Here is a 9,782-nt window from a genome sequence, read left to right as displayed (position 1 = left end):
CCAGGTGGATACATGGTAGACTAAGCGGGTCACCAGGATTTTAGAAAAAAGCTTTAAGGAAATGCGGCACCAGAAGGTCCGCAAAACATATATAGTATTGCGCTGAGAAGCCATCCGGCCCCGGGCTTTTGCCAGGTTTCGTGACCTTCAGGGCTTCTTTCCATTACTCAGAGGACAATGGGGCTTCCAAAGTGGTCCGGTTGATTTCCAACAGGGCACTAGGGCTATATTTGCTAAGAAAGTCCCGTATCAATTCAGAGCGGGTCTCATCTGCCACAGGACTATGGTTTGTCCCCTTAAGATTGTAAAGTTTGCTGTAGAAATGAAGGAATTGTTGCGCAATGTCCTTGTAGCTCCCCTCCTGGGTCTACTGGGAACAGAAAGGTACCTCCAGATACAGGAAGCAAGCTTACATTCACCCTAGTCCATGGCTATAAAGGGAAGTTTGAACAGAATATAGGAGCTAGTATTTTTCAATGCTTTAATTAGAACTTAAGAGAGGTTGTAGGAAAGAGCTTGAAGGGAGGTTTCAGATACCCTTTTTAGCTGATCACTTACAGACTCCTTGAATCAAAGGACAAAACAGCTTTCTTTTAGAAGATCTTGAATACCCGGGTAGGTCTCTCACACAGACCTAGCAACCAGTAAGATGTCTGAATAAGCCTCTCTCACAAATGTAGCAGCCAACAGATGCCTGGATAAGTCTCTCTCACAAACTTATCAGCCTGGAGCATGTTACCTTGATTAGATTGTGGAACAGCTTGACAGTACCAGAACCTTTAAGCCAACCCGGCGGTTCTGTAAAGGTAGGTAGATATAGGTGCATCCTCCAAACGAGTTACCAGGCCCTTCTGAGAGACCAGCCTTCCTGGCTTTCTCCAGCAATGGTCTTCACCTGGATCTCCTAAGCTTGGTTCGGCTTCTTCCACTTAGGCAAGACAGCCTAAGAACCACCTCAGGAGTAGTAGGCCCCAGATAGGCTTCTGGGCCTACTTCAGAAGATGCAGTGATACAGCCTCAGGCCAGAAGGGCTCAGAGGTTAGAACTGACTTTAGCACATGGCATTTGTCCAATAAATACCCCTTCCCAGAATGCACAGCAGCCAGGAACCTCCTACTGGGCTGTTTCCGGAAAAATAATATTCACTACAGCTCTGTCCTGTGGTACCAGTGACACCTACTGGCAACATTGGGGAATGCACAACCCAGCCAAGTTTATAACAGAAGCAAATAAACTATGTACAATCAATCTGAGCTGTTTACACCAACAGCTTGGTTGAGGGGAGGTTTCAGATACCCTTTTTAGCAGATCACTTACAGACTCCTTGAATCAAGGGACAAAACAGCTTTCTTTTAGAAGATCTTGAATACCTGGGTAGATCTCACACAGCACACTAGCAACCAGTAATGCCGCGTACACACGAGCGGACTGTATGGTGTACTTAGTTCGTCATACAATCCGACGGACAGTCCGTCGTACTTTCGACTGAACGGACTTGACCACACACGGATGCACAAACAGTCCGCCGAAAGCTTGCGCGATGACGTGTACAGCACGTACGACGGGACTAGAAATAGGAAGTCCAAGACACAGAAAAGCACCCTTCTGCCGTGTAAATCCTTTCTGGGCATGCGCCATTCTTAGTCCGTCGAACAAGCATACTGACGAGCGGATTGTCCGCTGAAACCAAAGTACGACGGACAGAATTTCGAAAAATCCGAAATTCTTAGTACGCCGGACTGCACGCTGAAAAAGTCAGCTGAAGCCCACACACGAGCGGATTGTCCGCTGAAATGTGTTTCGACGGACTAAGTACGCCATACAGTCCGCTCGTGTGTACGCGGCATAAGATGTCTGGATAAGTCTCCCTCACAATCTTAGCAGCCAGTAGATGCCTGGATAAGTCTCTCTCACAAACGTATCAGCCAGGAGCATGTTACCTTGATTAGATTGTAGAACAGCTTGACAGTACCAGAACCTTTAAGCCAACCCGGCAGTACTGTAGAGGTGGTTAGATATAGGTGCGTCCTCCAAACAAGTTACCAGGCCCTTCTGAGAGACCAGCCTTCATGGCTCTCTCTAGCAATGGTCCTCCCCTGGATCTCCTCAGCTTAGCTCGGCTTCTTCCACTTAGGCAAGACAGCCTAAGGACCACCTCAGGAGTAGGGATGAGCCGAACACCCCCCGGTTCGGTTCGCACCAGAACTTGCGAACGACCCCCGCGTTCGGTACGAACGTTAGAACCCCATTGAAGTCTATGGGACTCGAACGTTCGAATTGGAAAGTGCTAATTTTAACGGCTAATATGCAAGATAGTGTGCTAAAAAGGGTTTGGCGACCTGCCTCCTGCCTCAAGGGACATGGGTCACTGCAAAAAAAAGTTTTAAAAACTACCGTTTTGGCGGGAGCACTGATTTTAATGACGATTAAAGTGAAAAAAAAAAGTTAAATATTCCTTTAAATATGGTGCCTGCGGGGTGTCTGTAGTATGCCTGTGAAGTGCCACGTGTTTCCCGTGTTTAGAACAGTCCCTGCACAAAATGACATTAAACGGAAATAACACCATTTAAAACTGCTTGCGGTTTTAATGTTATATCTGGTTCCTGCAATATGGTTGAAAATCATTGAGAAACATGGCATGGGTAGCCCTCCCTGCCCATTACCAGCCTATTTGGGTCTTGTACACATATTAAGGGGAACCCCGTACCCATATTAAAAAAAGGAAATGCGTATGGCCCCCAGGCCCTATATACTCAGAACAGCAGTATACAGGCGGTGCAAACAAGACAGGGACTGTGTAGGTTTGTTGTGTTAAGTTGAATCTGTTTGTCATTTTCAACCGGTACATTTTTAAAGTGTAGCTCCAGTCAAAAAAAATATCTTTAAGCTTTTTGGAAAACATAGGGAAGGGTTATCACCCCTGTATAATTTGTTTTGTCGTCCATCTTTTTTCATCTCACTTGCTGCTGTCTCCTTGCGTTTGCAAGTAGGAGATGTTTGTAAGTTGGATGTTTGAAAGTAGGGGCCTGCCCTATATTATAGCGGTATGTACTGGGTACAGAGCACGCAGACAGCACGCACTATCTCCTAACACTACTGACTGCAAGCTCTATTATTAACCACTTGTTAGCCCAATGTTTGCATAAAGTGAAAGATGAAGTTATGCTGAGTAAATAGATATCAAACATGTCACTCTTCAAAATTGCACATGCCCGTGGAATGGCGCCAAACGTCGCTACTTAAAAAATCCCCATAGGCGACGCTTTAAATATTTTTTTACTGGTTACATGTTTTGAGTTGCAGAGGAGGTCTAGGACTAGAATTATTGCTCTCGCTCTAACATTCTCGGCGATACCTCACATGTGTGGCACATGCGAGCACATGGGGACATGGGCGCTTTAATTTTTATTTTATTTTTTTATTGTTCATTTTACTTTATTTTAGTTTGACATTTTTTTTCCCAAAAATATATTTTTGATCACTTTTATTCCTATTACAAGAAATGTAAACATCCCTTGTAATAGGAATATGGGGTGACAGGTCCTCTTTACAGTGAAATCTGGGGGGGTCAATATGACCCCACATCTCACCTCTAGGCTGGGAAGCCTGAAATAAAAAATTAAAAAAAAAGATTCTGGCTTTGATCGTACTGGCGAGTTGGTAGAAGCACCGGAGGGCGGTGAGGGGTGGGGGGCGTCTATGGCTGGGTACTTCAGGGTATCACCGAGTATGGCTGGGTATCTCTGAGTATGGCTGGGTATGGCAATTTATGGCAGGGTATTACAGAGTATTGGCGGGGTATTGGCGGGGTACTACAGAGTAATAGCAGGGTACTGCAGAGTATTGGGGGTACTGCAGAGTAATGGCGGGTACTGCAGAGTATTGGGGGGTACTGCAGAGTAATGGGGGTTACTGCAGAGTAATGGGGGGTACTGCAGAGTAATGGGGGGTACTGCAGAGTAATGGCGGGGTACTGCAGAGTAATGGCAGGGTACTGCACTGCAGAGTAATGGCAGGGTACTGCACTGCAGAGTAATGGCAGGGTACTGCACTGCAGAGTAATGGCGGGGTACTGCACTGCAGAGTAATGGCGGGGTACTGCAGAGTAATGGCGGGGTACTGCAGAGTAATGGCAGGGTACTGCACTGCAGAGTAATGGCGGGGTACTGCACTGCAGAGTAATGGCGGGGTACTGCACTGCAGAGTAATGGCGGGGTACTGCAGAGTAATGGCGGGGTACTGCAGAGTAATGGCAGGGTACTGCAGAGTATGCACTGGTATTGCAGAGTATTGGCAGGGAATTGAGGGGTTAAATTCGGTGAGCAGCGATGTGGGAACTGCAGATGCAGCCCACATCGCTGCTGACACCGATCTCTTTCCCCTCCGCTGTACCGATCGGTACAGAAAGGGGAGGGAGGAACAGGCATCATAACATGACGCCGGTTTGTTTCCAAGTGATCACTCCGGCATTTGACGGAGCAATCACGTGGTAAACGGCCGCTATGAGCGGCCGTTTACCGTGATGCGCCGGGTCCTATGGACCCGGCGGTCACGGATGCTCTCGAGTGCGCACACCTCGGGGCACGCGAGAGCAGAATTCTGGGAGGCCGTTAATTAACGGCCTCTCTGAGTTAAACAACCGCCCTGAAGCCGTTAATCGGCAATGGGCAGTTGTTAAGTGGTTAAAGCTAGATCACTAGCTATATAGGTGAGGTGAATATAGTGGTGTATACTGCAGTCAGGGCACAGACAACAACCACTACACAGCAGCAAGATAGGAAATCAGCCAAAAACGATTGGTGTGTACTGTGTTGAAGGTACACAGAACACCCACTGCTTCAGATGCAAAGTAACACACTACAGGAGGCCGCCTTAAAGGCGGCCTTATATAGTGTGGGGCGTGCACTACACAGCCTGAGCTATGATTGGCCACAGGCAGGATGCCTGTGGCCAATCATGGCTCTCCTCGCTGCCGGCGCTGCGATTGGCCAAGCATGCGGGGTCACAGTGCATGCTTGGCCAATCATTGGACAGCAATGCACTGCGCCAACGCAGTGCATTGTGGTCCGCGCGCGCGTCACTCGAATTTTGACGCGAACGGCCAAAACGTTCGGAATTCGCCGAACGCACGAACAGCCAATGTTCGAGTCGAACGTACGTTCGACTCGAACACGAAGCTCATCCCTACTCAGGAGTAGTAGGCCCCAGATAGGCTTCTGTGCCTACTGCAGAAGATGCAGTGATACAGCCTCAGGCCAGAAGGGCTCAGATGTTAGAACTGACTTGAGCACATGGCATCTGTCCAATAAATACCCCTTCTCAGAATGCACAGTGGCCAGGAACCTCCTACTGGGCTGTTTCCGGAAAAAGAATATTCACTACAGCTTAACCTAGCTGTAATTCTCACACTGTCCTGTGGTACCAGTGACACCTACTGGCAACAGTGGAAAATTCACAACCCAGCCAAGTTTATAACAGAACCAAATAAACTATGTACAATCAATCTGAGCTGTTTACACCAACAGCGACCGCGTGTCCGCTAATTCTTTTGCTACCTGGATAGCCCGGGAGCATTTATGTTAAGTTTACAGTTTAGTTATCTTTTTAGAAAGGGATAGTATCAGTTTGATGTTCTTTTTTTTCCTAGCTTCTATAGCAAGAAGGTGTCCCCGTATAACACACTTATGTGCCTCCCATTGAGTCATGGGAGACACCACAATAGACGCTAAGGACCTGTCTGATGTTTTCTAAATCTCCAGGGTCAGCAAGAATGGAAGCATCCAATCTCCATGTCTTAGTGGACCCTTCCCTCTGTGGGAAACGCAAAGTTATTGTAATCGGGTGATGGTTGGAGAGCACCATGTTTTCAATGGTAGCATCCCCATGGTATGTCAGGTGTGCCTTGTGAATAAAAAGATAATCCAGACTCGAGTAGCAATTATGTGGTGATGAGAAAATATGTAATCCTTCTCTCGAGGGTTAAGAGGGGGACAGGTGTCATGTAACGTAAGGGATGCCAGCTGAAGCTTAACTTGATGCAGAGCAGAGAAGGGAAATTAGAAGGTGCCTGGGGATGTATCCAACAGTGGGTCTAGAGTCATGTTAAAGTCCCCACCCAGGATTGAAAGGCCTGCCTGAAATGAAGCAATTTTCAAAAGAATCTCTTTCAGGAAGGTCACCCTCTTGGAATTGGGACAATAAACGTTTGCCAGAGTCACTGGTCTGTCTTTCCAGGTGCACTTTAAAAGAGAAATCTGCCCTGAGGATCCAACATTTGTTCAGTAAGGTGAAACATGAGCGACTTGGCCAGCAAAATGGAAACCCCCTTTCTTTTGGAGTCAGGTACATCGCAGGAAAGGCAACATAAGGCAACAGCGCTTATTAGCTAGGCAGGGGATGGATTTTGTTTGAAGTGGGTCTCTTGCAGAAAGACAATTTGGGTTCCATATGAGCTTTCGCCAAAACAATGCTGCGATTTTCTGGGACATTGAGGCCCTTAGCATTGAAGCAATACACTTTGAATGATAGAGGAGCTGAAGAATGCACTATAGAAGACATGGTTGAGCAATATTAGTGTGCATGGATGGCACTCGTGAGTCGTAGATGGAGAGAGTTCACAGGGAGAGAAAGAGTGACAGAGAGAGAAATTAGAGCACGTATAGAAGGAGAGAGGGTTGAAAGATACCTCTAGCCTATGTATGCACTGCAGGTGTATCCATTACTGGACGGAACACCTTACCCCTATGTGGTGGGGACCCCTAATATGGGTAGAGCGTGAAAAATACCGAAGGTGGGTGTAGCCCAACTGGTCCACTTAATTGGGGGAACTAAGGGTATAGGGACAGGAAGAAAACTAATCAGGTTACTTTCAAAGGTGAACCTGCCTCTTTGAGGTGAGAAAGAGATCTAACACCAAGGTAGCTACATACTTAGCTACCACCCAGAGACTCCTGAATTGAAGCTCACAAACTATGGGACAAGTCACAGCTATAGATACTAGAGCGTTACAGATAGAGCCCACACAGGATAGGTGGCCCCTGGGGAGCCCCCCCCCCCCCACAGCATTTCATTGATCTAAGCGAAGGCAAAAGTGGCAGATAATACATGAAACTCGTGCAACCGCTATGGTTGACCTCTGTTATGTAACGAATCTTGAGCATTTTAAATGTTATCTTAACCAAGACCCCTGACCCCCAAGATCCCAACCACCAGGCCACAGTGGAAGCCACGGGTCTGAAGTATCAAGAGCTTTGGGCTAAAGGGTCTCATAGTCAACTAAGGATCAACTAAGGATCAATCCCGTTTCTATGTCAGAAGAACATAAGCATTGCTAACATTAGCATCAATTCCAGGGTACATTTTCTCTTGCTGTGATATTAAGCTGAAGTCTCACGGGTTCTACCAAAATAAAAAAGGGGAAAAAAACTAGTAAGAACCCCCAAGGACCAACTATGTGAAGAAAAAGATAACTATAAACATCAGAATAAATCAGTTAAATTAAAAGTACCATTTCTGTGCATTGTAAACTGGACATACTTCCCGCTTATGCAAAAGAATAGTGACACATATATATCAGCAGTAGGGATGAGCCGAACACCCCCCGGTTCGGTTAGCACCAGAACTTTAGAACGGACCCCAAATTCGTACGAACTTTAGAACCCCATTGAAATCTATGGGACTCGAACGTTCGAAATTAAAAGTGCTAATTTTAATGGCTAATATGCAAGATACTGTCCTAGAAAGGGTTTGGGGACCTGGCTCCTGCCCCAGGGGACATGGGTCAATGCCTAAAATGTTTTTAAAAATGGCCGTTTTGGCGGGAGCACTGATTTTAATGACGATTAAAGTGAAAAAAAAAGTGAAATATTCCTTTAAATATGGTGCCTGGGGGGTGTCTGTAGTATGCCTGTGAAGTGCCCCTGCACAAAATGACATTAAACGGAAATAACACCATTTAAAACTGCTTGCGGTTTTAATGTTATATCTGGTTCCTGCAATATGGTTGAAAATCATTGAGAAAAATGGCATGGGTAGCCCTCCCTGCCCATTATCAGCCCCTTTGGGTCTTGTACGCATATTAAGGGGAACCCAGTACCCATATTAAAAAAAGGAAATGCGTGTGGCCCCCAGGCCCTATATACTCAGAACAGAAGTATATAGGCAGTGCAAACAAGACAGGGACTGTGTAGGTTTGTTGTGTTAAGTTGAATATGTTTGTAATTTTCAACTGGTACATTTTTAAAGTGTAGCTCCAGTCAAAAAAACGATTTTTAAGCTTTTTGGAAAACATAGGGAAGGGTTATCACCCCTGTATAATTTGTTTTGTCGTCCATCTTTTTTCATCTCACTTGCTGTTGTCTCCTTCCGTTTGCAAGTAGGAGATGTTTGTAAGTTGGATGTTTGAAAGTAGGGGCCTGCCCTATTTGCTCTGCAGAAATGGCGGAACAAGGTGTTGGTTTTGCCACAACATTGTAAGCCCTCAAAGTGACTCTTGGTGGGCGCTGGAGCGCCCTGCTGTGAACGATTATATCAAGAATTGTAATTACATGCCATTGTTAAACAGTGGTAGAAAAATTGACCTTTGGTGGTTGTGGTGCTGGTGCCACAACACTATAAGTCCTCACAGTTACTCTGGGTGGGCACAGGAACGGGCCCTCCTGTGAAATATTATATCAAGAATTGTAATTACATGTCCCTGTTAAACAGGGGCAGAAAAATTGGGCCTTAGGCACTGGTGCTGGTGTCACGACACTGCAACCTCTCCCATATACTCTTGTTTTATTGCAGGAATTAGCCCTGCTGCAAAGCATTGCATCAAAAATTGTAATTAAACTCCCCTGTTGTACAGGGGCAGAAAAATTGGGCCTTAGGCACTGGTGCTGGTGCCACCACACTGCAACCTCTCCCATATACTCTAGTTTTATTGCAGGAATTAGCCCTGCTGCAAAGCATTGCATCAAAAATTGTAATTAAACGCCCCTGTTAAACAGGGGCAGAAAAATTGGGCCTTAGGCACTGGTGCTGGTGCCACCACACTGCAACCTCTCCCATATACTCTAGTTTTATTGCAGGAATTAGCCCTGCTGCAAAGCATTGCATCAAAAATTGTAATTAAACGCCCCTGTTAAACAGGGGCAGATAAATTGGGCTGATGGCATCACCCAGAGCCAGAAATGTTCTTCCAACATATCAGCGGAGGAGGAAGAGGATAGACAATCAACATAACAGGACAGTCACTCAGCATCAGCATAGGCAGTCTTGAAGGGATGTGATATTTAAAAAAAAAATATTTGGTTACATCAGCTTCAGGTGCTTGGTAGCTGTGGGTGATCCAAGAGTGATTCATCTTGATGAAGGTCAGTCGATCAACTGATTCGGTGGACAGGCACACCCTGTGATCGGTAACAAAGCTGAAGGTGCGTTCCGAAAGAACGCTGGATGCAGGACAGGCCAGTAGCTCAATTGCATACTGTGCAAGCTCTGGCCAGTGATCCATCCTCAAGACCCAGTAAGCCAGAGGATTTTCGGTGGGAAAGGTGTCCAAGTCTGACCTTGCCCCTAGGTATTCCTGCACCATGTAAATCAGACGCTGGCGATGGTTGCTGGAACTGATCATACCTTGGGGCTGCGGACTAAAAAATTGTCTGAAAGCATCAGTCAGACGGCCACCTTCTCCACCGCTCCTTCTGACCGATGCCTCAGCAACACGTTGTCCAGGACCAGGAGTTTGTAACCTCCCAGTCTCTGGGAACGCTTTGCTCAGACCTTTCTGCAAGGCCTCC

Source organism: Lithobates pipiens, unplaced genomic scaffold (genome assembly GCF_037356315.1).
Source record: "Lithobates pipiens isolate NorthernLeopardFrog02 unplaced genomic scaffold, aLitPip1_a1.2 Scaffold_8, whole genome shotgun sequence".
Classification (NCBI taxonomy): Eukaryota; Metazoa; Chordata; class Amphibia; order Anura; family Ranidae; genus Lithobates; species Lithobates pipiens.
Note: the sequence above shows the minus strand (reverse complement) of the source record.